At 40.0% G+C, this 25788-nt stretch overlaps 29 non-coding genes across 29 annotated transcripts; all 29 read left to right on the top strand.

Moving 5' to 3' along the window:
- The first annotated feature begins 457 nt into the window (after window positions 1-457).
- On the top strand, window positions 458-540 carry TRNAL-AAG (transfer RNA leucine (anticodon AAG)). The gene has a single exon. It is a non-coding gene; the product is annotated as a tRNA-Leu (tRNA).
- A 445-nt stretch (window positions 541-985) lies between these two features.
- Window positions 986-1068, top strand: TRNAL-CAG (transfer RNA leucine (anticodon CAG)). Its single transcript has one exon. It is a non-coding gene; the product is annotated as a tRNA-Leu (tRNA).
- Window positions 1069-2569: 1501 nt separating this feature from the next.
- Window positions 2570-2661, top strand: TRNAL-AAG (transfer RNA leucine (anticodon AAG)). The gene is given in 2 exon segments: window positions 2570-2607; window positions 2616-2661. It is a non-coding gene; the product is annotated as a tRNA-Leu (tRNA).
- A 445-nt stretch (window positions 2662-3106) lies between these two features.
- TRNAL-CAG (transfer RNA leucine (anticodon CAG)) lies at window positions 3107-3189 on the top strand. The gene has a single exon. It is a non-coding gene; the product is annotated as a tRNA-Leu (tRNA).
- Window positions 3190-4691: 1502 nt separating this feature from the next.
- Window positions 4692-4774, top strand: TRNAL-CAG (transfer RNA leucine (anticodon CAG)). Its single transcript has one exon. It is a non-coding gene; the product is annotated as a tRNA-Leu (tRNA).
- A 1501-nt stretch (window positions 4775-6275) lies between these two features.
- TRNAL-AAG (transfer RNA leucine (anticodon AAG)) lies at window positions 6276-6367 on the top strand. The gene is given in 2 exon segments: window positions 6276-6313; window positions 6322-6367. It is a non-coding gene; the product is annotated as a tRNA-Leu (tRNA).
- A 445-nt stretch (window positions 6368-6812) lies between these two features.
- On the top strand, window positions 6813-6896 carry TRNAL-AAG (transfer RNA leucine (anticodon AAG)). The gene has a single exon. It is a non-coding gene; the product is annotated as a tRNA-Leu (tRNA).
- Window positions 6897-7341: 445 nt separating this feature from the next.
- Window positions 7342-7424, top strand: TRNAL-AAG (transfer RNA leucine (anticodon AAG)). Its single transcript has one exon. It is a non-coding gene; the product is annotated as a tRNA-Leu (tRNA).
- A 445-nt stretch (window positions 7425-7869) lies between these two features.
- TRNAL-AAG (transfer RNA leucine (anticodon AAG)) lies at window positions 7870-7952 on the top strand. The gene has a single exon. It is a non-coding gene; the product is annotated as a tRNA-Leu (tRNA).
- Window positions 7953-8397: 445 nt separating this feature from the next.
- On the top strand, window positions 8398-8489 carry TRNAL-AAG (transfer RNA leucine (anticodon AAG)). The gene is given in 2 exon segments: window positions 8398-8435; window positions 8444-8489. It is a non-coding gene; the product is annotated as a tRNA-Leu (tRNA).
- A 445-nt stretch (window positions 8490-8934) lies between these two features.
- Window positions 8935-9018, top strand: TRNAL-AAG (transfer RNA leucine (anticodon AAG)). The gene has a single exon. It is a non-coding gene; the product is annotated as a tRNA-Leu (tRNA).
- A 444-nt stretch (window positions 9019-9462) lies between these two features.
- Window positions 9463-9545, top strand: TRNAL-AAG (transfer RNA leucine (anticodon AAG)). Its single transcript has one exon. It is a non-coding gene; the product is annotated as a tRNA-Leu (tRNA).
- Window positions 9546-9991: 446 nt separating this feature from the next.
- Window positions 9992-10074, top strand: TRNAL-AAG (transfer RNA leucine (anticodon AAG)). Its single transcript has one exon. It is a non-coding gene; the product is annotated as a tRNA-Leu (tRNA).
- A 2030-nt stretch (window positions 10075-12104) lies between these two features.
- On the top strand, window positions 12105-12187 carry TRNAL-AAG (transfer RNA leucine (anticodon AAG)). The gene has a single exon. It is a non-coding gene; the product is annotated as a tRNA-Leu (tRNA).
- A 445-nt stretch (window positions 12188-12632) lies between these two features.
- On the top strand, window positions 12633-12716 carry TRNAL-CAG (transfer RNA leucine (anticodon CAG)). Its single transcript has one exon. It is a non-coding gene; the product is annotated as a tRNA-Leu (tRNA).
- A 444-nt stretch (window positions 12717-13160) lies between these two features.
- On the top strand, window positions 13161-13243 carry TRNAL-CAG (transfer RNA leucine (anticodon CAG)). The gene has a single exon. It is a non-coding gene; the product is annotated as a tRNA-Leu (tRNA).
- Window positions 13244-13687: 444 nt separating this feature from the next.
- On the top strand, window positions 13688-13771 carry TRNAL-CAA (transfer RNA leucine (anticodon CAA)). The gene has a single exon. It is a non-coding gene; the product is annotated as a tRNA-Leu (tRNA).
- A 974-nt stretch (window positions 13772-14745) lies between these two features.
- Window positions 14746-14837, top strand: TRNAL-AAG (transfer RNA leucine (anticodon AAG)). Its single transcript is given in 2 exon segments — window positions 14746-14783; window positions 14792-14837. It is a non-coding gene; the product is annotated as a tRNA-Leu (tRNA).
- Window positions 14838-15282: 445 nt separating this feature from the next.
- Window positions 15283-15365, top strand: TRNAL-CAG (transfer RNA leucine (anticodon CAG)). Its single transcript has one exon. It is a non-coding gene; the product is annotated as a tRNA-Leu (tRNA).
- Window positions 15366-16866: 1501 nt separating this feature from the next.
- On the top strand, window positions 16867-16966 carry TRNAL-AAG (transfer RNA leucine (anticodon AAG)). The gene is given in 2 exon segments: window positions 16867-16904; window positions 16920-16966. It is a non-coding gene; the product is annotated as a tRNA-Leu (tRNA).
- A 445-nt stretch (window positions 16967-17411) lies between these two features.
- Window positions 17412-17494, top strand: TRNAL-CAG (transfer RNA leucine (anticodon CAG)). The gene has a single exon. It is a non-coding gene; the product is annotated as a tRNA-Leu (tRNA).
- A 445-nt stretch (window positions 17495-17939) lies between these two features.
- TRNAL-CAG (transfer RNA leucine (anticodon CAG)) lies at window positions 17940-18022 on the top strand. The gene has a single exon. It is a non-coding gene; the product is annotated as a tRNA-Leu (tRNA).
- Window positions 18023-18994: 972 nt separating this feature from the next.
- Window positions 18995-19077, top strand: TRNAL-CAG (transfer RNA leucine (anticodon CAG)). Its single transcript has one exon. It is a non-coding gene; the product is annotated as a tRNA-Leu (tRNA).
- A 1501-nt stretch (window positions 19078-20578) lies between these two features.
- TRNAL-AAG (transfer RNA leucine (anticodon AAG)) lies at window positions 20579-20678 on the top strand. The gene is given in 2 exon segments: window positions 20579-20616; window positions 20632-20678. It is a non-coding gene; the product is annotated as a tRNA-Leu (tRNA).
- A 2031-nt stretch (window positions 20679-22709) lies between these two features.
- Window positions 22710-22792, top strand: TRNAL-AAG (transfer RNA leucine (anticodon AAG)). The gene has a single exon. It is a non-coding gene; the product is annotated as a tRNA-Leu (tRNA).
- A 445-nt stretch (window positions 22793-23237) lies between these two features.
- Window positions 23238-23321, top strand: TRNAL-CAG (transfer RNA leucine (anticodon CAG)). The gene has a single exon. It is a non-coding gene; the product is annotated as a tRNA-Leu (tRNA).
- A 444-nt stretch (window positions 23322-23765) lies between these two features.
- TRNAL-CAG (transfer RNA leucine (anticodon CAG)) lies at window positions 23766-23848 on the top strand. Its single transcript has one exon. It is a non-coding gene; the product is annotated as a tRNA-Leu (tRNA).
- Window positions 23849-24292: 444 nt separating this feature from the next.
- Window positions 24293-24376, top strand: TRNAL-AAG (transfer RNA leucine (anticodon AAG)). The gene has a single exon. It is a non-coding gene; the product is annotated as a tRNA-Leu (tRNA).
- A 974-nt stretch (window positions 24377-25350) lies between these two features.
- Window positions 25351-25435, top strand: TRNAL-AAG (transfer RNA leucine (anticodon AAG)). The gene has a single exon. It is a non-coding gene; the product is annotated as a tRNA-Leu (tRNA).
- The last annotated feature ends 353 nt before the right edge of the window (window positions 25436-25788 follow it).

Raw genomic sequence — 25788 nt, 5'->3', positions numbered from 1 at the left:
TCCCAGTCCTGACATGGTTGTTATTTTTAACAACCTCGAGACGTCATCGTTCATCCCAAAAACTTTGAGGAAATGGAAGAACATTTGCGCATTGAGTCACTAAATCGAAAAACCAACTATTTTTGAGGTCAAAAGGCCAAAGCTAAACTCAAGGTCAAACCTCTGAGATCATCAATTTTCATCTGAAAAATCGTCACTTCACATCCTGTTAACCCGAGCTTTGATCAAGATGGTCAATTTTAATATTGATGAAATGGACAATTTGATGGATCAATGGCAACCTTTTTTGGGGTGGTGGGGTGTACTTTGTAAGTGTCGTGCTCTGCATGGTGTCTTCTTTTTAAAATTAGTCGTTTGGGTCTGCTGCGGGTGTGTAACTTGTCTTTCTCAAAATAATTTTCACTCTACTATGAATAATGATACTTTCCATAATTCTGACGCTTAATGAGACTATGTAGTCAGGATGGCCGAGCGGTCTAAGGCGCTGCGTTAAGGTCGCAGTCTCCTCTGGAGGCGTGGGTTCAAATCCCACTCCTGACATGATTATTATTTTTAACAACCTCGAGACGTCATCGTTCATCCCAAACACTTTGAGGAAATTGAAGAACATTTGCACATTGAGTCACTAAATTTGAAAACCAACTATTTTTGAGGTCAAAAGGTCAAAGGTTAACTCAAGGTCAAACCTCTAAAATCATCAATTTTCATCTGAAAAATCATCACTTCACATCCTGTTAACCCGAGCTTTGATAAAGATCGTCAATTTTAATCTTGATGAAATGGACAATTTGATGGATCAATGGCAACCTTTTTTGGGGGCGGTGGGGGTGGATTTTGCAAGTGTCGTGCTCTGCATGACGTCTTCTTTTTATAATTAGTCGTTTGGGTCTGCTGCGGGTGTGTAACTTGTTTTTCTCAAAATAATTTTCACTCTACAATGAATAATTATACTTTCCATAATTCTGACATTTCATGCAACAAAGAAGTCAGGATGGCCGAGCGGTCCAAGGCGCTGCGTTCAGGTCGAAGTCTCCTCTGGAGGCGTGGGTTCGAATCCCACTCCTGACATGATTGTTATTTTTAACAACCTCAAGACGTCATCGTTCATCCCAAAGTCCTTGAGGAAATTGAAGAACATTTGCACATTGAGTCACTAAATTGGAAAACCAACTATTTTTGAGGTCAAACGGTCATAGGTAAACTCAAGGTCAAACCTCTAAAATCATCAATTTTCATCTGAAAAATCGTCACTTTACATCCGGTTAACCTGAGCTTTGATCAAGATCGTCAACTTTAATCTTGATGAAATGGACAATTTGATGGATCAATGGCAACCTTTTTTGGGGCGGTGGGGGTGGATTTTGCAAGTGTCGTGCTCTGCATGACGTCTGCTTTTTATAATTAGTCGTTTGGGTCTGCTGCGGGTGTGTAACTTGTTTTTCTCAAAATAATTTTCACTCTACTATGAATAATTATACTTTCCATATTTCTGACATTCCATGAGACTAAGAAGTCAGGATGGCCGAGTGGTCCAAGGTGCTGCGTTCAGGTCGCAGTCTCCTCTGGAGACGTTTGTTTGAATCCCACTCCTGACATGATTGTTATTTTTAACAACCTCGACACGTCATCGTTCATCCCAAAGACTTTGAGGAAATTGAAGAACATTTGCACATTGAGTCACTAAATTTGAAAACCAACTATTTTTGAGGTCAAAAGGTCAAAGGTTAACTCAAGGTCAAACCTCTAAAATCATCAATTTTCATCTGAAAAAATCAGCAGTTCACATCCTTTTCATCCGACCTTTGATCAAGATCGTCAATTTTAATCTTGATGAAATGGACAATTTGATGGATCAATGGCAACCTTTTTTGGGGCGGTGGGGGTGGATTTTGCAAGTGTCGTGCTCTGCATGACGTCTTCTTTTTATAATTAGTCGTTTGGGTCTGCTGCGGGTGTGTAACTTGTTTTTCTCAAAATAATTTTCACTCTACTATGAATAATTATACTTTCCATAATTCTGACATTTCATGAAACTAAAAAGTCAGGATGGCTGAGCAGTCCAAGGCTCTGCGTTCAAGGTCACAGTCTCCCCTGGAGGCGTGGGTTCAAATCCCACTCCTGACATGATTGTTATTTTTAACAACCTCGACACGTCATCGTTCATCCCAAAGACTTTGAGGAAATTGAAGAACATTTGCACATTGAGTCACTAAATTTGAAAACCAACTATTTTTGAGGTCAAAAGGTCAAAGGTTAACTCAAGGTCAAACCTCTAAAATCATCAATTTTCATCTGAAAAAATCAGCAATTCACATCCTTTTCATCCGACCTTTGATCAAGATCGTCAATTTTAATCTTGATGAAATGGACAATTTGATGGATCAATGGCAACCTTTTTTGGGGCGGTGGGGGTGGATTTTGCAAGTGTCGTGCTCTGCATGACGTCTTCTTTTCATAATTAGTCATTTGGGTCTGCTGCGTGTGTGCAACTTGTTTTTCTCAAAATAATTTTCACTCTACTATGAATAATGATACTTTCCATAATTCTGACGCTTAATGAGACTTTGTAGTCAGGATGGCCGAGCGGTCTAAGGCGCTGCGTTAAGGTCGCAGGGTCGCAGATCTCCTCTGGAGGCGTGGGTTCAAATCCCACTCCTGACATGATTATTATTTTTAACAACCTCGAGACGTCATCGTTCATCCCAAACACTTTGAGGAAATTGAAGAACATTTGCACATTGAGTCACTAAATTTGAAAACCAACTATTTTTGAGGTCAAAAGGTCAAAGGTTAACTCAAGGTCAAACCTCTAAAATCATCAATTTTCATCTGAAAAATCATCACTTCACATCCTGTTAACCCGAGCTTTGATAAAGATCGTCAATTTTAATCTTGATGAAATGGACAATTTGATGGATCAATGGCAACCTTTTTTGGGGGCGGTGGGGGTGGATTTTGCAAGTGTCGTGCTCTGCATGACGTCTTCTTTTTATAATTAGTCGTTTGGGTCTGCTGCGGGTGTGTAACTTGTTTTTCTCAAAATAATTTTCACTCTACAATGAATAATTATACTTTCCATAATTCTGACGTTTCATGCAACAAAGAAGTCAGGATGGCCGAGCGGTCCAAGGCGCTGCGTTCAGGTCGCAGTCTCCTCTGGAGGCGTGGGTTCGAATCCCACTCCTGACATGATTGTTATTTTTAACAACCTCAAGACGTCATCGTTCATCCCAAAGTCCTTGAGGAAATTGAAGAACATTTGCACATTGAGTCACTAAATTGGAAAACCAACTATTTTTGAGGTCAAACGGTCATAGGTAAACTCAAGGTCAAACCTCTAAAATCATCAATTTTCATCTGAAAAATCGTCACTTTACATCCGGTTAACCTGAGCTTTGATCAAGATCGTCAACTTTAATCTTGATGAAATGGACAATTTGATGGATCAATGGCAACCTTTTTTGGGGCGGTGGGGGTGGATTTTGCAAGTGTCGTGCTCTGCATGACGTCTGCTTTTTATAATTAGTCGTTTGGGTCTGCTGCGGGTGTGTAACTTGTTTTTCTCAAAATAATTTTCACTCTACTATGAATAATTATACTTTCCATAATTCTGACATTCCATGAGACTAAGAAGTCAGGATGGCCGAGTGGTCCAAGGTGCTGCGTTCAGGTCGCAGTCTCCTCTGGAGACGTTTGTTTGAATCCCACTCCTGACATGATTGTTATTTTTAACAACCTCGACACGTCATCGTTCATCCCAAAGACTTTGAGGAAATTGAAGAACATTTGCACATTGAGTCACTAAATTTGAAAACCAACTATTTTTGAGGTCAAAAGGTCAAAGGTTAACTCAAGGTCAAACCTCTAAAATCATCAATTTTCATCTGAAAAAATCAGCAGTTCACATCCTTTTCATCCGACCTTTGATCAAGATCGTCAATTTTAATCTTGATGAAATGGACAATTTGATGGATCAATGGCAACCTTTTTTGGGGCGGTGGGGGTGGATTTTGCAAGTGTCGTGCTCTGCATGACGTCTTCTTTTTATAATTAGTCGTTTGGGTCTGCTGCGGGTGTGTAACTTGTTTTTCTCAAAATAATTTTCACTCTACTATGAATAATTATACTTTCCATAATTCTGACATTTCATGAAACTAAAAAGTCAGGATGGCTGAGCAGTCCAAGGCTCTGCGTTCAAGGTCACAGTCTCCCCTGGAGGCGTGGGTTCAAATCCCACTCCTGACATGATTGTTATTTTTAACAACCTCGACACGTCATCGTTCATCCCAAAGACTTTGAGGAAATTGAAGAACATTTGCACATTGAGTCACTAAATTTGAAAACCAACTATTTTTGAGGTCAAAAGGTCAAAGGTTAACTCAAGGTCAAACCTCTAAAATCATCAATTTTCATCTGAAAAAATCAGCAATTCACATCCTTTTCATCCGACCTTTGATCAAGATCGTCAATTTTAATCTTGATGAAATGGACAATTTGATGGATCAATGGCAACCTTTTTTGGGGGCGGTGGGGGTGGATTTTGCAAGTGTCGTGCTCTGCATGACGTCTTCTTTTTATAATTAGTCGTTTGGGTCTGCTGCGGGTGTGTAACTTGTTTTTCTCAAAATAATTTTCACTCTACAATGAATAATTATACTTTCCATAATTCTGACGTTTCATGCAACAAAGAAGTCAGGATGGCCGAGCGGTCCAAGGCGCTGCGTTCAGGTCGCAGTCTCCTCTGGAGGCGTGGGTTCGAATCCCACTCCTGACATGATTGTTATTTTTAACAACCTCAAGACGTCATCGTTCATCCCAAAGTCCTTGAGGAAATTGACGAACATTTGCACATTGAGTCACTAAATTGGAAAACCAACTATTTTTGAGGTCAAACGGTCATAGGTAAACTCAAGGTCAAACCTCTAAAATCATCAATTTTCATCTGAAAAATCGTCACTTTACATCCGGTTAACCTGAGCTTTGATCAAGATCGTCAACTTTAATCTTGATGAAATGGACAATTTGATGGATCAATGGCAACCTTTTTTGGGGCGGTGGGGGTGGATTTTGCAAGTGTCGTGCTCTGCATGACGTCTGCTTTTTATAATTAGTCGTTTGGGTCTGCTGCGGGTGTGTAACTTGTTTTTCTCAAAATAATTTTCACTCTACAATGAATAATTATACTTTCCATAATTCTGACATTCCATGAGACTAAGAAGTCAGGATGGCCGAGTGGTCCAAGGTGCTGCGTTCAGGTCGCAGTCTCCTCTGGAGACGTTTGTTTGAATCCCACTCCTGACATGATTGTTATTTTTAACAACCTCGACACGTCATCGTTCATCCCAAAGACTTTGAGGAAATTGAAGAACATTTGCACATTGAGTCACTAAATTTGAAAACCAACTATTTTTGAGGTCAAAAGGTCAAAGGTTAACTCAAGGTCAAACCTCTAAAATCATCAATTTTCATCTGAAAAAATCAGCAGTTCACATCCTTTTCATCCGACCTTTGATCAAGATCGTCAATTTTAATCTTGATGAAATGGACAATTTGATGGATCAATGGCAACCTTTTTTGGGGCGGTGGGGGTGGATTTTGCAAGTGTCGTGCTCTGCATGACGTCTTCTTTTTATAATTAGTCGTTTGGGTCTGCTGCGGGTGTGTAACTTGTTTTTCTCAAAATAATTTTCACTCTACTATGAATAATTATACTTTCCATAATTCTGACATTTCATGAAACTAAAAAGTCAGGATGGCTGAGCAGTCCAAGGCTCTGCGTTCAAGGTCACAGTCTCCCCTGGAGGCGTGGGTTCAAATCCCACTCCTGACATGATTGTTATTTTTAACAACCTCGACACGTCATCGTTCATCCCAAAGACTTTGAGGAAATTGAAGAACATTTGCACATTGAGTCACTAAATTTGAAAACCAACTATTTTTGAGGTCAAAAGGTCAAAGGTTAACTCAAGGTCAAACCTCTAAAATCATCAATTTTCATCTGAAAAAATCAGCAATTCACATCCTTTTCATCCGACCTTTGATCAAGATCGTCAATTTTAATCTTGATGAAATGGACAATTTGATGGATCAATGGCAACCTTTTTTGGGGCGGTGGGGGTGGATTTTGCAAGTGTCGTGCTCTGCATGACGTCTTCTTTTTATAATTAGTCGTTTGGGTCTGCTGCGGGTGTGTAACTTGTTTTTCTCAAAATAATTTTCACTCTACAATGAATAATTATACTTTCCATAATTCTGACGTTTCATGAGACTTTGTAGTCAGGATGGCCGAGCGGTCTAAGGCGCTGCGTTAAGGTCGCAGGGTCGCAGATCTCCTCTGGAGGCGTGGGTTCAAATCCCACTCCTGACATGATTGTTATTTTTAACAACCTCGAGACGTCATCGTTCATCCCAAAGACTTTGAGGAAATTGAAGAACATTTGCACATTGAGTCACTAAATTTGAAAACCAACTCGTTTTGAGGTCAAAAGGTCAAAGGTTAACTCAAGGTCAAACCTCTAAAATCATCAATTTTCATCTGAAAAAATCATCGCTTCACATCCTATTAATCCGAGCTTTGATCAAGATCGTCAATTTTAATCTTGATGAAATGGACAATTTGATGGATCAATGGCAACCTTTTTTGGGGCGGTGGGGGTGGATTTTGCAAGTGTCGTGCTCTGCATGACGTCTTCTTTTTATAATTAGTCGTTTGGGTCTGCTGCGGGTGTGTAACTTGTTTTTCTCAAAATAATTTTCACTCTACAATGAATAATTATTCTTTCCATAATTCTGACATTTCATGCAACAAAGAGGTCAGGATGGCTGAGGCGGTCCAAGGCGCTGCGTTCAGGTCGCAGTCTCCTCTGGAGGCGTGGGTTCGAATCCCACTCCTGACATGATTGTTATTTTTAACAACCTCAAGACGTCATCGTTCATCCCAAAGTCCTTGAGGAAATTGAAGAACATTTGCACATTGAGTCACTAAATTGGAAAACCAACTATTTTTGAGGTCAAATGGTCATAGGTAAACTCAAGGTCAAACCTCTAAAATCATCAATTTTCATCTGAAAAATCGTCACTTTACATCCGGTTAACCTGAGCTTTGATCAAGATCGTCAACTTTAATCTTGATGAAATGGACAATTTGATGGATCAATGGCAACCTTTTTTGGGGCGGTGGGGGTGTATTTTGCAAGTGTCGTGCTCTGCATGACGTCTGCTTTTTATAATTAGTCGTTTGGGTCTGCTGCGGGTGTGTAACTTGTTTTTCTCAAAATAATTTTCACTCTACTATGAATTAATGATACTTTCCATAATTCTGACGCTTAATGAGACTATGTAGTCAGGATGGCCGAGCGGTCTAAGGCGCTGTGTTAAGGTCGCAGTCTCCTCTGGAGGCGTGGGTTCAAATCCCACTCCTGACATGATTATTATTTTTAACAACCTCGAGACGTCATCGTTCATCCCAAACACTTTGAGGAAATTGAAGAACATTTGCACATTGAGTCACTAAATTTGAAAACCAACTATTTTTGAGGTCAAAAGGTCAAAGGTTAACTCAAGGTCAAACCTCTAAAATCATCAATTTTCATCTGAAAAAATCAGCAATTCACATCCTTTTCATCCGACCTTTGATCAAGATCGTCAATTTTAATCTTGATGAAATGGACAATTTGATGGATCAATGGCAACCTTTTTTGGGGCGGTGGGGGTGGATTTTGCAAGTGTCGTGCTCTGCATGACGTCTTCTTTTTATAATTAGTCGTTTGGGTCTGCTGCGGGTGTGTAACTTGTTTTTCTCAAAATAATTTTCACTCTACAATGAATAATTATACTTTCCATAATTCTGACGCTTAATGAGACTATGTAGTCAGGATGGCCGAGCGGTCTAAGGCGCTGCGTTAAGGTCACAGTCTCCTCTGGAGGCGTGGGTTCAAATCCCACTCCTGACATGATTATTATTTTTAACAACCTCGAGACGTCATCGTTCATCCCAAACACTTTGAGGAAATTGAAGAACATTTGCACATTGAGTCACTAAATTTGAAAACCAACTATTTTTGAGGTCAAAAGGTCAAAGGTTAACTCAAGGTCAAACCTCTAAAATCATCAATTTTCATCTGAAAAAATCAGCAATTCACATCCTTTTCATCCGACCTTTGATCAAGATCGTCAATTTTAATCTTGATGAAATGGACAATTTGATGGATCAATGGCAACCTTTTTTGGGGCGGTGGGGGTGGATTTTGCAAGTGTCGTGCTCTGCATGACGTCTTCTTTTCATAATTAGTCATTTGGGTCTGCTGCGTGTGTGCAACTTGTTTTTCTCAAAATAATTTTCACTCTACTATGAATAATGATACTTTCCATAATTCTGACGCTTAATGAGACTTTGTAGTCAGGATGGCCGAGCGGTCTAAGGCGCTGCGTTAAGGTCGCAGGGTCGCAGATCTCCTCTGGAGGCGTGGGTTCAAATCCCACTCCTGACATGATTGTTATTTTTAACAACCTCGAGACGTCATCGTTCATCCCAAAGACTTTGAGGAAATTGAAGAACATTTGCACATTGAGTCACTAAATTTGAAAACCAACTCGTTTGGAGGTCAAAAGGTCAAAGGTTAACTCAAGGTCAAACCTCTAAAATCATCAATTTTCATCTGAAAAAATCATCGCTTCACATCCTATTAATCCGAGCTTTGATCAAGATCGTCAATTTTAATCTTGATGAAATGGACAATTTGATGGATCAATGGCAACCTTTTTTGGGGCGGTGGGGGTGGATTTTGCAAGTGTCGTGCTCTGCATGACGTCTTCTTTTTATAATTAGTCGTTTGGGTCTGCTGCGGGTGTGTAACTTGTTTTTCTCAAAATAATTTTCACTCTACAATGAATAATTATACTTTCCATAATTCTGACGTTTCATGCAACAAAGAGGTCAGGATGGCTGAGGCGGTCCAAGGCGCTGCGTTCAGGTCGCAGTCTCCTCTGGAGGCGTGGGTTCGAATCCCACTCCTGACATGATTGTTATTTTTAACAACCTCAAGACGTCATCGTTCATCCCAAAGTCCTTAAGGAAATTGAAGAACATTTGCACATTGAGTCACTAAATTGGAAAACCAACTATTTTTGAGGTCAAATGGTCATAGGTAAACTCAAGGTCAAACCTCTAAAATCATCAATTTTCATCTGAAAAATCGTCACTTTACATCCGGTTAACCTGAGCTTTGATCAAGATCGTCAACTTTAATCTTGATGAAATGGACAATTTGATGGATCAATGGCAACCTTTTTTGGGGCGGTGGGGGTGTATTTTGCAAGTGTCGTGCTCTGCATGACGTCTGCTTTTTATAATTAGTCGTTTGGGTCTGCTGCGGGTGTGTAACTTGTTTTTCTCAAAATAATTTTCACTCTACTATGAATAATGATACTTTCCATAATTCTGACGCTTAATGAGACTATGTAGTCAGGATGGCCGAGCGGTCTAAGGCGCTGCGTTAAGGTCGCAGTCTCCTCTGGAGGCGTGGGTTCAAATCCCACTCCTGACATGATTATTATTTTTAACAACCTCGAGACGTCATCGTTCATCCCAAACACTTTGAGGAAATTGAAGAACATTTGCACATTGAGTCACTAAATTTGAAAACCAACTATTTTTGAGGTCAAAAGGTCAAAGGTTAACTCAAGGTCAAACCTCTAAAATCATCAATTTTCATCTGAAAAAATCAGCAATTCACATCCTTTTCATCCGACCTTTGATCAAGATCGTCAATTTTAATCTTGATGAAATGGACAATTTGATGGATCAATGGCAACCTTTTTTGGGGCGGTGGGGGTGGATTTTGCAAGTGTCGTGCTCTGCATGACGTCTTCTTTTTATAATTAGTCGTTTGGGTCTGCTGCGGGTGTGTAACTTGTTTTTCTCAAAATAATTTTCACTCTACAATGAATAATTATACTTTCCATAATTCTGACGTTCTCATGCAACAAAGAAGTCAGGATGGCCGAGGGGTCCAAGGCGCTGTGTTCAGGTCGCAGTCTCCTCTGGAGGCGTGGGTTCGAATCCCACTCCTGACATGATTGTTGTTTTTAACAACCTCAAGACGTCATCGTTCATCCCAAAGTCCTTGAGGAAATTGAAGAACATTTGCACATTGAGTCACTAAATTGGAAAACCAACTATTTTTGAGGTCAAATGGTCATAGGTAAACTCAAGGTCAAACCTCTAAAATCATCAATTTTCATCTGAAAATTCGTCGCTTTACATCCGGTTAACCTGAGCTTTGATCACGATCGTCAACTTTAATCTTGATGAAATGGACAATTTGATGGATCAATGGCAACCTTTTTTGGGGCGGTGGGGGTGTATTTTGCAAGTGTCGTGCTCTGCATGACGTCTGCTTTTTATAATTAGTCGTTTGGGTCTGCTGCGGGTGTGTAACTTGTTTTTCTCAAAATAATTTTCACTCTACTATGAATAATTATACTTTCCATAATTCTGACATTCCATGAGACTAAGAACTCAGGATGGCCGAGTGGTCCAAGGTGCTGTGTTCAGGTCGCAGTCTCCTCTGGAGACATTTGTTTGAATCCCACTCCTGACATGATTATTATTTTTAACAACCTCGAGACGTCATCGTTCATCCCAAAGACTTTGAGGAAATTGAAGAACATTTGCGCAATGAGTCACTAAATTTGAAAACCAACTCGTTTTGAGGTCAAAAGGTCAAAGGTTAACTCAAGGTCAAACCTCTAAAATCATCAATTTTCATCTGAAAAAATCATCGCTTCACATCCTATTAATCCGAGCTTTGATCAAGATCGTCAATTTTAATCTTGATGAAATGGACAATTTGATGGATCAATGGCAACCTTTTTTGGGGCGGTGGGGGTGGATTTTGCAAGTGTCGTGCTCTGCATGACGTCTGCTTTTTATAAATAGTCGTTTGGGTCTGCTGCGGGTGTGTAACTTGTTTTTCTCAAAATAATTTTCACTCTACTATGAATAATTATACTTTCCATAATTCTGACATTCCATGAGACTAAGAAGTCAGGATGGCCGAGCAGTCCAAGGTGCTGCGTTCAAGGTCACAGTCTCCCCTGGAGGCGTGGGTTCAAATCCCACTCCTGACATGATTGTTATTTTTAACAACCTCGACACGTCATCGTTCATCCCAAAGACTTTGAGGAAATTGAAGAACATTTGCACATTGAGTCACTAAATTTGAAAACCAACTATTTTTGAGGTCAAAAGGTCAAAGGTTAACTCAAGGTCAAACCTCTAAAATCATCAATTTTCATCTGAAAAAATCAGCAGTTCACATCCTTTTCATCCGACCTTTGATCAAGATCGTCAATTTTAATCTTGATGAAATGGACAATTTGATGGATCAATGGCAACCTTTTTTGGGGCGGTGGGGGTGGATTTTGCAAGTGTCGTGCTCTGCATGACGTCTTCTTTTTATAATTAGTCGTTTGGGTCTGCTGCGGGTGTGTAACTTGTTTTTCTCAAAATAATTTTCACTCTACTATGAATAATTATACTTTCCATAATTCTGACATTTCATGAAACTAAAAAGTCAGGATGGCTGAGCAGTCCAAGGCTCTGCGTTCAAGGTCACAGTCTCCCCTGGAGGCGTGGGTTCAAATCCCACTCCTGACATGATTGTTATTTTTAACAACCTCGACACGTCATCGTTCATCCCAAAGACTTTGAGGAAATTGAAGAACATTTGCACATTGAGTCACTAAATTTGAAAACCAACTATTTTTGAGGTCAAAAGGTCAAAGGTTAACTCAAGGTCAAACCTCTAAAATCATCAATTTTCATCTGAAAAAATCAGCAATTCACATCCTTTTCATCCGACCTTTGATCAAGATCGTCAATTTTAATCTTGATGAAATGGACAATTTGATGGATCAATGGCAACCTTTTTTGGGGCGGTGGGGGTGGATTTTGCAAGTGTCGTGCTCTGCATGACGTCTTCTTTTCATAATTAGTCATTTGGGTCTGCTGCGTGTGTGCAACTTGTTTTTCTCAAAATAATTTTCACTCTACTATGAATAATGATACTTTCCATAATTCTGACGCTTAATGAGACTTTGTAGTCAGGATGGCCGAGCGGTCTAAGGCGCTGCGTTAAGGTCGCAGTCTCCTCTGGAGGCGTGGGTTCAAATCCCACTCCTGACATGATTGTTATTTTTAACAACCTCGAGACGTCATCGTTCATCCCAAAGACTTTGAGGAAATTGAAGAACATTTGCACATTGAGTCACTAAATTTGAAAACCAACTCGTTTTGAGGTCAAAAGGTCAAAGGTTAACTCAAGGTCAAACCTCTAAAATCATCAATTTTCATCTGAAAAAATCATCGCTTCACATCCTATTAATCCGAGCTTTGATCAAGATCGTCAATTTTAATCTTGATGAAATGGACAATTTGATGGATCAATGGCAACCTTTTTTGGGGCGGTGGGGGTGGATTTTGCAAGTGTCGTGCTCTGCATGACGTCTGCTTTTTATAATTAGTCGTTTGGGTCTGCTGCGGGTGTGTAACTTGTTTTTCTCAAAATAATTTTCACTCTACAATGAATAATTATACTTTCCATAATTCTGACGTTTCATGCAACAAAGAGGTCAGGATGGCTGAGCGGTACAAGGCGCTGCGTTCAGGTCACAGTTCTCCTCTGGAGGCGTGGGTTCGAATCCCACTCCTGACATGATTGTTATTTTTAACAACCTCAAGACGTCATCGTTCATCCCAAAGTCCTTGAGGAAATTGAAGAACATTTGCACATTGAGTCACTAAATTGGAAAACCAACTATTTTTGAGGTCAAATGGTCATAGGTAAACTCAAGGTCAAACCTCTAAAATCATCAATTTTCATCTGAAAAATCGTCACTTTACATCCGGTTAACCTGAGCTTTGATCAAGATCGTCAACTTTAATCTTGATGAAATGGACAATTTGATGGATCAATGGCAACCTTTTTTGGGGCGGTGGGGGTGTATTTTGCAAGTGTCGTGCTCTGCATGACGTCTGCTTTTTATAATTAGTCGTTTGGGTCTGCTGCGGGTGTGTAACTTGTTTTTCTCAAAATAATTTTCACTCTACAATGAATAATTATACTTTCCATAATTCTGACGTTTCATGCGACAAAGAGGTCAGGATGGCCGAGTGGTCCAAGGCGCTGCGTTCAGGTCGCAGTCTCCTCTGGAGGCGTGGGTTCGAATCCCACTCCTGACATGATTGCTATTTTTAACAACCTCGAGACGTCATCGTTCATCCCAAAGTCCTTGAGGAAATTGAAGAACATTTGCACATTGAGTCACTAAATTGGAAAACCAACTATTTTTGAGGTCAAACGGTCATAGGTAAACTCAAGGTCAAACCTCTAAAATCATCAATTTTCATCTGAAAAATCGTCACTTTACATCCGGTTAACCTGAGCTTTGATCAAGATCGTCAACTTTAATCTTGATGAAATGGACAATTTGATGGATCAATGGCAACCTTTTTTGGGGCGGTGGGGGTGTATTTTGCAAGTGTCGTGCTCTCCATGACGTCTGCTTTTTATAATTAGTCGTTTGGGTCTGCTGCGGGTGTGTAACTTGTTTTTCTCAAAATAATTTTCACTCTACTATGAATAATTATACTTTCCATAATTCTGACATTCCATGAGACTAAGAAGTCAGGATGGCCGAACGGTCCAAGGTGCTGCGTTCAAGGTCACAGTCTCCCCTGGAGGCGTGGGTTCGAATCCCACTCCTGACATGATTGCTATTTTTAACAACCTCGAGACGTCATCGTTCATCCCAAAGTCCTTGAGGAAATTGAAGAACATTTGCACATTGAGTCACTAAATTTGAAAACCAACTATTTTTGAGGTCAAAAGGTCAAAGGTTAACTCAAGGTCAAACCTCTAAAATCATCAATTTTCATCTGAAAAAATCAGCAGTTCACATCCTTTTCATCCGACCTTTGATCAAGATCGTCAATTTTAATCTTGATGAAATGGACAATTTGATGGATCAATGGCAACCTTTTTTGGGGCGGTGGGGGTGGATTTTGCAAGTGTCGTGCTCTGCATGACGTCTTCTTTTTATAATTAGTCGTTTGGGTCTGCTGCGGGTGTGTAACTTGTTTTTCTCAAAATAATTTTCACTCTACTATGAATAATTATACTTTCCATAATTCTGACATTTCATGAAACTAAAAAGTCAGGATGGCTGAGCAGTCCAAGGCTCTGCGTTCAAGGTCACAGTCTCCCCTGGAGGCGTGGGTTCAAATCCCACTCCTGACATGATTGTTATTTTTAACAACCTCGACACGTCATCGTTCATCCCAAAGACTTTGAGGAAATTGAAGAACATTTGCACATTGAGTCACTAAATTTGAAAACCAACTATTTTTGAGGTCAAAAGGTCAAAGGTTAACTCAAGGTCAAACCTCTAAAATCATCAATTTTCATCTGAAAAAATCAGCAATTCACATCCTTTTCATCCGACCTTTGATCAAGATCGTCAATTTTAATCTTGATGAAATGGACAATTTGATGGATCAATGGCAACCTTTTTTGGGGCGGTGGGGGTGGATTTTGCAAGTGTCGTGCTCTGCATGACGTCTTCTTTTCATAATTAGTCATTTGGGTCTGCTGCGTGTGTGCAACTTGTTTTTCTCAAAATAATTTTCACTCTACTATGAATAATGATACTTTCCATAATTCTGACGCTTAATGAGACTTTGTAGTCAGGATGGCCGAGCGGTCTAAGGCGCTGCGTTAAGGTCGCAGGGTCGCAGATCTCCTCTGGAGGCGTGGGTTCAAATCCCACTCCTGACATGATTATTATTTTTAACAACCTCGAGACGTCATCGTTCATCCCAAACACTTTGAGGAAATTGAAGAACATTTGCACATTGAGTCACTAAATTTGAAAACCAACTATTTTTGAGGTCAAAAGGTCAAAGGTTAACTCAAGGTCAAACCTCTAAAATCATCAATTTTCATCTGAAAAATCATCACTTCACATCCTGTTAACCCGAGCTTTGATAAAGATCGTCAATTTTAATCTTGATGAAATGGACAATTTGATGGATCAATGGCAACCTTTTTTGGGGGTGGTGGGGGTGGATTTTGCAAGTGTCGTGCTCTGCATGACGTCTTCTTTTTATAATTAGTCGTTTGGGTCTGCTGCGGGTGTGTAACTTGTTTTTCTCAAAATAATTTTCACTCTACAATGAATAATTATACTTTCCATAATTCTGACGTTTCATGCAACAAAGAAGTCAGGATGGCCGAGCGGTCCAAGGCGCTGCGTTCAGGTCGCAGTCTCCTCTGGAGGCGTGGGTTCGAATCCCACTCCTGACATGATTGTTATTTTTAACAACCTCAAGACGTCATCGTTCATCCCAAAGTCCTTGAGGAAATTGAAGAACATTTGCACATTGAGTCACTAAATTGGAAAACCAACTATTTTTGAGGTCAAACGGTCATAGGTAAACTCAAGGTCAAACCTCTAAAATCATCAATTTTCATCTGAAAAATCGTCACTTTACATCCGGTTAACCTGAGCTTTGATCAAGATCGTCAACTTTAATCTTGATGAAATGGACAATTTGATGGATCAATGGCAACCTTTTTTGGGGCGGTGGGGGTGGATTTTGCAAGTGTCGTGCTCTGCATGACGTCTGCTTTTTATAATTAGTCGTTTGGGTCTGCTGCGGGTGTGTAACTTGTTTTTCTCAAAATAATTTTCACTCTACTATGAGTAATTATACTTTCCATAATTCTGACATTCCATGAGACTAAGAAGTCAGGATGGCCGAGTGGTCCAAGGTGCTGCGTTCAGGTCGCAGTCTCCTCTGGAGACGTTTGTTTGAATCCCACTCCTGACATGATTGTTATTTTTAACAACCTCGACACGTCATCGTTCATCCCAAAGACTTTGAGGAAATTGAAGAACATTTGCACATTGAGTCACTAAATTTGAAAACCAACTATTTTTGAGGTCAAAAGGTCAAAGGTTAACTCAAGGTCAAACCTCTAAAATCATCAATTTTCATCTGAAAAAATCAGCAGTTCACATCCTTTTCATCCGACCTTTGATCAAGATCGTCAATTTTAATCTTGATGAAATGGACAATTTGATGGATCAATGGCAACCTTTTTTGGGGCGGTGGGGGTGGATTTTGCAAGTGTCGTGCTCTGCATGACGTCTTCTTTTTATAATTAGTCGTTTGGGTCTGCTGCGGGTGTGTAACTTGTTTTTCTCAAAATAATTTTCACTCTACTATGAATAATTATACTTTCCATAATTCTGACATTTCATGAAACTAAAAAGTCAGGATGGCTGAGCAGTCCAAGGCTCTGCGTTCAAGGTCACAGTCTCCCCTGGAGGCGTGGGTTCAAATCCCACTCCTGACATGATTGTTATTTTTAACAACCTCGACACGTCATCGTTCATCCCAAAGACTTTGAGGAAATTGAAGAACATTTGCACATTGAGTCACTAAATTTGAAAACCAACTATTTTTGAGGTCAAAAGGTCAAAGGTTAACTCAAGGTCAAACCTCTAAAATCATCAATTTTCATCTGAAAAAATCAGCAATTCACATCCTTTTCATCCGACCTTTGATCAAGATCGTCAATTTTAATCTTGATGAAATGGACAATTTGATGGATCAATGGCAACCTTTTTTGGGGCGGTGGGGGTGGATTTTGCAAGTGTCGTGCTCTGCATGACGTCTTCTTTTCATAATTAGTCATTTGGGTCTGCTGCGTGTGTGCAACTTGTTTTTCTCAAAATAATTTTCACTCTACTATGAATAATGATACTTTCCATAATTCTGACGCTTAATGAGACTTTGTAGTCAGGATGGCCGAGCGGTCTAAGGCGCTGCGTTAAGGTCGCAGGGTCGCAGATCGCAGATTCTCCTCTGGAGGCGTGGGTTCAAATCCCACTCCTGACATGATTGTTATTTTTAACAACCTCGAGACGTCATCGTTCATCCCAAAGACTTTGAGGAAATTGAAGAACATTTGCACATTGAGTCACTAAATTTGAAAACCAACTCGTTTTGAGGTCAAAAGGTCAAAGGTTAACTCAAGGTCAAACCTCTAAAATCATCAATTTTCATCTGAAAAAATCATCGCTTCACATCCTATTAATCCGACCTTTGATCAAGATCGTCAACTTTAATCTTGATGAAATGGACAATTTGATGGATCAATGGCAACCTTTTTTGGGGCGGTGGGGGTGTATTTTGCAAGTGTCGTGCTCTGCATGACGTCTGCTTTTTATAATTAGTCGTTTGGGTCTGCTGCGGGTGTGTAACTTGTTTTTCTCAAAATAATTTTCACTCTACTATGAATAATGATACTTTCCATAATTCTGACGCTTAATGAGACTATGTAGTCAGGATGGCCGAGCGGTCTAAGGCGCTGCGTTAAGGTCGCAGTCTCCTCTGGAGGCGTGGGTTCAAATCCCACTCCTGACATGATTATTATTTTTAACAACCTCGAGACGTCATCGTTCATCCCAAACACTTTGAGGAAATTGAAGAACATTTGCACATTGAGTCACTAAATTTGAAAACCAACTATTTTTGAGGTCAAAAGGTCAAAGGTTAACTCAAGGTCAAACCTCTAAAATCATCAATTTTCATCTGAAAAAATCAGCAATTCACATCCTTTTCATCCGACCTTTGATCAAGATCGTCAATTTTAATCTTGATGAAATGGACAATTTGATGGATCAATGGCAACCTTTTTTGGGGCGGTGGGGGTGGATTTTGCAAGTGTCGTGCTCTGCATGACGTCTTCTTTTTATAATTAGTCGTTTGGGTCTGCTGCGGGTGTGTAACTTGTTTTTCTCAAAATAATTTTCACTCTACAATGAATAATTATACTTTCCATAATTCTGACGTTTCATGCAACAAAGAAGTCAGGATGGCCGAGGGGTCCAAGGCGCTGCGTTCAGGTCGCAGTCTCCTCTGGAGGCGTGGGTTCGAATCCCACTCCTGACATGATTGTTGTTTTTAACAACCTCAAGACGTCATCGTTCATCCCAAAGTCCTTGAGGAAATTGAAGAACATTTGCACATTGAGTCACTAAATTGGAAAACCAACTATTTTTGAGGTCAAATGGTCATAGGTAAACTCAAGGCCAAACCTCTAAAATCATCAATTTTCATCTGAAAATTCGTCACTTTACATCCGGTTAACCTGAGCTTTGATCAAGATCGTCAACTTTAATCTTGATGAAATGGACAATTTGATGGATCAATGGCAACCTTTTTTGGGGCGGTGGGGGTGTATTTTGCAAGTGTCGTGCTCTGCATGACGTCTGCTTTTTATAATTAGTCGTTTGGGTCTGCTGCGGGTGTGTAACTTGTTTTTCTCAAAATAATTTTCACTCTACTATGAATAATTATACTTTCCATAATTCTGACATTCCATGAGACTAAGAACTCAGGATGGCCGAGTGGTCCAAGGTGCTGCGTTCAGGTCGCAGTCTCCTCTGGAGACGTTTGTTTGAATCCCACTCCTGACATGATTGTTATTTTTAACAACCTCGACACGTCATCGTTCATCCCAAAGACTTTGAGGAAATTGAAGAACATTTGCACATTGAGTCACTAAATTTGAAAACCAACTATTTTTGAGGTCAAAAGGTCAAAGGTTAACTCAAGGTCAAACCTCTAAAATCATCAATTTTCATCTGAAAAATCATCACTTCACATCCTGTTAACCCGAGCTTTGATAAAGATCGTCAATTTTAATCTTGATGAAATGGACAATTTGATGGATCAATGGCAACCTTTTTTGGGGGTGGTGGGGGTGGATTTTGCAAGTGTCGTGCTCTGCATGACGTCTTCTTTTTATAATTAGTCGTTTGGGTCTGCTGCGGGTGTGTAACTTGTTTTTCTCAAAATAATTTTCACTCTACAATGAATAATTATACTTTCCATAATTCTGACGTTTCATGCAACAAAGAAGTCAGGATGGCCGAGCGGTCCAAGGCGCTGCGTTCAGGTCGCAGTCTCCTCTGGAGGCGTGGGTTCGAATCCCACTCCTGACATGATTGTTATTTTTAACAACCTCAAGACGTCATCGTTCATCCCAAAGTCCTTGAGGAAATTGAAGAACATTTGCACATTGAGTCACTAAATTGGAAAACCAACTATTTTTGAGGTCAAACGGTCATAGGTAAACTCAAGGTCAAACCTCTAAAATCATCAATTTTCATCTGAAAAATCGTCACTTTACATCCGGTTAACCTGAGCTTTGATCAAGATCGTCAACTTTAATCTTGATGAAATGGACAATTTGATGGATCAATGGCAACCTTTTTTGGGGCGGTGGGGGTGGATTTTGCAAGTGTCGTGCTCTGCATGACGTCTGCTTTTTATAATTAGTCGTTTGGGTCTGCTGCGGGTGTGTAACTTGTTTTTCTCAAAATAATTTTCACTCTACTATGAGTAATTATACTTTCCATAATTCTGACATTCCATGAGACTAAGAAGTCAGGATGGCCGAGTGGTCCAAGGTGCTGCGTTCAGGTCGCAGTCTCCTCTGGAGACGTTTGTTTGAATCCCACTCCTGACATGATTGTTATTTTTAACAACCTCGACACGTCATCGTTCATCCCAAAGACTTTGAGGAAATTGAAGAACATTTGCACATTGAGTCACTAAATTTGAAAACCAACTATTTTTGAGGTCAAAAGGTCAAAGGTTAACTCAAGGTCAAACCTCTAAAATCATCAATTTTCATCTGAAAAAATCAGCAGTTCACATCCTTTTCATCCGACCTTTGATCAAGATCGTCAATTTTAATCTTGATGAAATGGACAATTTGATGGATCAATGGCAACCTTTTTTGGGGCGGTGGGGGTGGATTTTGCAAGTGTCGTGCTCTGCATGACGTCTTCTTTTTATAATTAGTCGTTTGGGTCTGCTGCGGGTGTGTAACTTGTTTTTCTCAAAATAATTTTCACTCTACTATGAATAATTATACTTTCCATAATTCTGACATTTCATGAAACTAAAAAGTCAGGATGGCTGAGCAGTCCAAGGCTCTGCGTTCAAGGTCACAGTCTCCCCTGGAGGCGTGGGTTCAAATCCCACTCCTGACATGATTGTTATTTTTAACAACCTCGACACGTCATCGTTCATCCCAAAGACTTTGAGGAAATTGAAGAACATTTGCACATTGAGTCACTAAATTTGAAAACCAACTATTTTTGAGGTCAAAAGGTCAAAGGTTAACTCAAGGTCAAACCTCTAAAATCATCAATTTTCATCTGAAAAAATCAGCAATTCACATCCTTTTCATCCGACCTTTGATCAAGATCGTCAATTTTAATCTTGATGAAATGGACAATTTGATGGATCAATGGCAACCTTTTTTGGGGCGGTGGGGGTGGATTTTGCAAGTGTCGTGCTCTGCATGACGTCTTCTTTTCATAATTAGTCATTTGGGTCTGCTGCGTGTGTGCAACTTGTTTTTCTCAAAATAATTTTCACTCTACTATGAATAATGATACTTTCCATAATTCTGACGCTTAATGAGACTTTGTAGTCAGGATGGCCGAGCGGTCTAAGGCGCTGCGTTAAGGTCGCAGGGTCGCAGATCGCAGATTCTCCTCTGGAGGCGTGGGTTCAAATCCCACTCCTGACATGATTGTTATTTTTAACAACCTCGAGACGTCATCGTTCATCCCAAAGACTTTGAGGAAATTGAAGAACATTTGCACATTGAGTCACTAAATTTGAAAACCAACTCGTTTTGAGGTCAAAAGGTCAAAGGTTAACTCAAGGTCAAACCTCTAAAATCATCAATTTTCATCTGAAAAAATCATCGCTTCACATCCTATTAATCCGACCTTTGATCAAGATCGTCAACTTTAATCTTGATGAAATGGACAATTTGATGGATCAATGGCAACCTTTTTTGGGGCGGTGGGGGTGTATTTTGCAAGTGTCGTGCTCTGCATGACGTCTGCTTTTTATAATTAGTCGTTTGGGTCTGCTGCGGGTGTGTAACTTGTTTTTCTCAAAATAATTTTCACTCTACTATGAATAATTATACTTTCCATAATTCTGACATTCCATGAGACTAAGAACTCAGGATGGCCGAGGGGTCCAAGGTGCTGCGTTCAGGTCGCAGTCTCCTCTGGAGACATTTGTTTGAATCCCACTCCTGACATGATTATTATTTTTAACAACCTCGAGACGTCATCGTTCATCCCAAAGACTTTGAGGAAATTGAAGAACATTTGCGCAATGAGTCACTAAATTTGAAAACCAACTCGTTTTGAGGTCAAAAGGTCAAAGGTTAACTCAAGGTCAAACCTCTAAAATCATCAATTTTCATCTGAAAAAATCATCGCTTCACATCCTATTAATCCGAGCTTTGATCAAGATCGTCAATTTTAATCTTGATGAAATGGACAATTTGATGGATCAATGGCAACCTTTTTTGGGGCGGTGGGGGTGGATTTTGCAAGTGTCGTGCTCTGCATGACGTCTGCTTTTTATAAATAGTCGTTTGGGTCTGCTGCGGGTGTGTAACTTGTTTTTCTCAAAATAATTTTCACTCTACTATGAATAATTATACTTTCCATAATTCTGACATTCCATGAGACTAAGAAGTCAGGATGGCCGAGCAGTTCAAGGTGCTGCGTTCAAGGTCACAGTCTCCCCTGGAGGCGTGGGTTCAAATCCCACTCCTGACATGATTGTTATTTTTAACAACCTCGACACGTCATCGTTCATCCCAAAGACTTTGAGGAAATTGAAGAACATTTGCACATTGAGTCACTAAATTTGAAAACCAACTATTTTTGAGGTCAAAAGGTCAAAGGTTAACTCAAGGTCAAACCTCTAAAATCATCAATTTTCATCTGAAAAAATCAGCAGTTCACATCCTTTTCATCCGACCTTTGATCAAGATCGTCAATTTTAATCTTGATGAAATGGACAATTTGATGGATCAATGGCAACCTTTTTTGGGGCGGTGGGGGTGGATTTTGCAAGTGTCGTGCTCTGCATGACGTCTTCTTTTTATAATTAGTCGTTTGGGTCTGCTGCGGGTGTGTAACTTGTTTTTCTCAAAATAATTTTCACTCTACTATGAATAATTATACTTTCCATAATTCTGACATTTCATGAAACTAAAAAGTCAGGATGGCTGAGCAGTCCAAGGCTCTGCGTTCAAGGTCACAGTCTCCCCTGGAGGCGTGGGTTCAAATCCCACTCCTGAAATGATTGTTATTTTTAACAACCTCGACACGTCATCGTTCATCCCAAAGACTTTGAGGAAATTGAAGAACATTTGCACATTGAGTCACTAAATTTGAAAACCAACTATTTTTGAGGTCAAAAGGTCAAAGGTTAACTCAAGGTCAAACCTCTAAAATCATCAATTTTCATCTGAAAAAATCAGCAATTCACATCCTTTTCATCCGACCTTTGATCAAGATCGTCATTTTTAATCTTGATGAAATGGACAATTTGATGGATCAATGGCAACCTTTTTTGGGGCGGTGGGGGTGGATTTTGCAAGTGTCGTGCTCTGCATGACGTCTTCTTTTCATAATTCGTCATTTGGGTCTGCTGCGTGTGTGCAACTTGTTTTTCTCAAAATAATTTTCACTCTACTATGAATAATGATACTTTCCATAATTCTGACGCTTAATGAGACTTTGTAGTCAGGATGGCCGAGCGGTCTAAGGCGCTGCGTTAAGGTTGCAGTCTCCTCTGGAGGCGTGGGTTCAAATCCCACTCCTGACATGATTGTTATTTTTAACAACCTCGAGACGTCATCGTTCATCCCAAAGACTTTGAGGAAATTGAAGAACATTTGCACATTGAGTCACTAAATTTGAAAACCAACTCGTTTTGAGGTCAAAAGGTCAAAGGTTAACTCAAGGTCAAACCTCTAAAATCATCAATTTTCATCTGAAAAAATCATCGCTTCACATCCTATTAATCCGAGCTTTGATCAAGATCGTCAATTTTAATCTTGATGAAATGGACAATTTGATGGATCAATGGCAACCTTTTTTGGGGCGGTGGGGGTGGATTTTGCAAGTGTCGTGCTCTGCATGACGTCTTCTTTTTATAATTAGTCGTTTGGGTCTGCTGTGGGTGTGTAACTTGTTTTTCTCAAAATAATTTTCACTCTACAATGAATAATTATACTTTCCATAATTCTGACGTTTCATGCAACAAAGAGGTCAGGATGGCTGAGCGGTACAAGGCGCTGCGTTCAGGTCGCAGTTCTCCTCTGGAGGCGTGGGTTCGAATCCCACTCCTGACATGATTGTTATTTTTAACAACCTCAAGACGTCATCGTTCATCCCAAAGTCCTTGAGGAAATTGAAGAACATTTGCACATTGAGTCACTAAATTGGAAAACCAACTATTTTTGAGGTCAAATGGTCATAGGTAAACTCAAGGTCGAACCTCTAAAATCATCAATTTTCATCTGAAAAATCGTCACTTTACATCCGGTTAACCTGAGCTTTGATCAAGATCGTCAACTTTAATCTTGATGAAATGGACAATTTGATGGATCAATGGCAACCTTTTTTGGGGCGGTGGGGGTGTATTTTGCAAGTGTCGTGCTCTGCATGACGTCTGCTTTTTATAATTAGTCGTTTGGGTCTGCTGCGGGTGTGTAACTTGTTTTTCTCAAAATAATTTTCACTCTACAATGAATAATTATACTTTCCATAATTCTGACGTTTCATGCGACAAAGAGGTCAGGATGGCCGAGTGGTCCAAGGCGCTGCGTTCAGGTCGCAGTCTCCTCTGGAGGCGTGGGTTCGAATCCCACTCCTGACATGATTGCTATTTTTAACAACCTCGAGACGTCATCGTTCATCCCAAAGTCCTTGAGGAAATTGAAGAACATTTGCACATTGAGTCACTAAATTGGAAAACCAACTATTTTTGAGGTCAAACGGTCATAGGTAAACTCAAGGTCAAACCTCTAAAATCATCAATTTTCATCTGAAAAATCGTCACTTTACATCCGGTTAACCTGAGCTTTGATCAAGATCGTCAACATTAATCTTGATGAAATGGACAATTTGATGGATCAATGGCAACCTTTTTTGGGGCGGTGGGGGTGTATTTTGCAAGTGTCGTGCTCTCCATGACGTCTGCTTTTTATAATTAGTCGTTTGGGTCTGCTGCGGGTGTGTAACTTGTTTTTCTCAAAATAATTTTCACTCTACTATGAATAATTATACTTTCCATAATTCTGACATTCCATGAGACTAAGAAGTCAGGATGGCCGAGCGGTCCAAGGTGCTGCGTTCAAGGTCACAGTCTCCCCTGGAGGCGTGGGTTCGAATCCCACTCCTGACATGATTGCTATTTTTAACAACCTCGAGACGTCATCGTTCATCCCAAAGTCCTTGAGGAAATTGAAGAACATTTGCACATTGAGTCACTAAATTTGAAAACCAACTATTTTTGAGGTCAAAAGGTCAAAGGTTAACTCAAGGTCAAACCTCTAAAATCATCAATTTTCATCTGAAAAAATCAGCAGTTCACATCCTTTTCATCCGACCTTTGATCAAGATCGTCAATTTTAATCTTGATGAAATGGACAATTTGATGGATCAATGGCAACCTTTTTTGGGGCGGTGGGGGTGGATTTTGCAAGTGTCGTGCTCTGCATGACGTCTTCTTTTTATAATTAGTCGTTTGGGTCTGCTGCGGGTGTGTAACTTGTTTTTCTCAAAATAATTTTCACTCTACTATGAATAATTATACTTTCCATAATTCTGACATTTCATGAAACTAAAAAGTCAGGATGGCTGAGCAGTCCAAGGCTCTGCGTTCAAGGTCACAGTCTCTCCTGGAGGCGTGGGTTCAAATCCCACTCCTGACATGATTGTTATTTTTAACAACCTCGACACGTCATCGTTCATCCCAAAGACTTTGAGCAAATTGAAGAACATTTGCACATTGAGTCACTAAATTTGAAAACCAACTCGTTTTGACGTCAAAAGGTCAAAGGTTAACTCAAGGTCAAACCTCTAAAATCATCAATTTTCATCTGAAAAAATCATCGCTTCACATCCTATTAATCCGAGCTTTGATCAAGATCGTCAATTTTAATCTTGATGAAATGGACAATTTGATGGATCAATGGCAACCTTTTTTGGGGCGGTGGGGGTGGATTTTGCAAGTGTCGTGCTCTGCATGACGTCTTCTTTTTATAATTAGTCGTTTGGGTCTGCTGCGGGTGTGTAACTTGTTTTTCTCAAAATAATTTTCACTCTACAATGAATAATTATACTTTCCATAATTCTGACGTTTCATGCAACAAAGAAGTCAGGATGGCCGAGCGGTCCAAGGTGCTGCGTTCAGGTCGCAGATTCTCCTCTGGAGGCATGGGTTCGAATCCCACTCCTGACATGATCGTTATTTTTAAGAACCTCAAGACGTCATCGTTCATCCCAAAGTCCTTGAGGAAATTGAAGAACATTTGCACATTGAGTCACTAAATTGGAAAACCAACTATTTTTGAGGCCAAATGGTCATAGGTAAACTCAAGGTCAAACCTCTAAAATCATCAATTTTCATCTGAAAAATCGTCACTTTACATCCGGTTAACCTGAGCTTTGATCAAGATCGTCAACTTTAATCTTGATGAAATGGACAATTTGATGGATCAATGGCAACCTTTTTTGGGGCGGTGGGGGTGTATTTTGCAAGTGTCATGCTCTGCATGACGTCTGCTTTTTATAATTAGTCGTTTGGGTCTGCTG

Source organism: Myxine glutinosa, chromosome 1 (genome assembly GCF_964187855.1).
Source record: "Myxine glutinosa chromosome 1, kmMyxGlut1.1, whole genome shotgun sequence".
Lineage (NCBI taxonomy): Eukaryota > Metazoa > Chordata > Myxini > Myxiniformes > Myxinidae > Myxine > Myxine glutinosa.
This window is presented reverse-complemented; position numbering and strand designations above follow the sequence as displayed.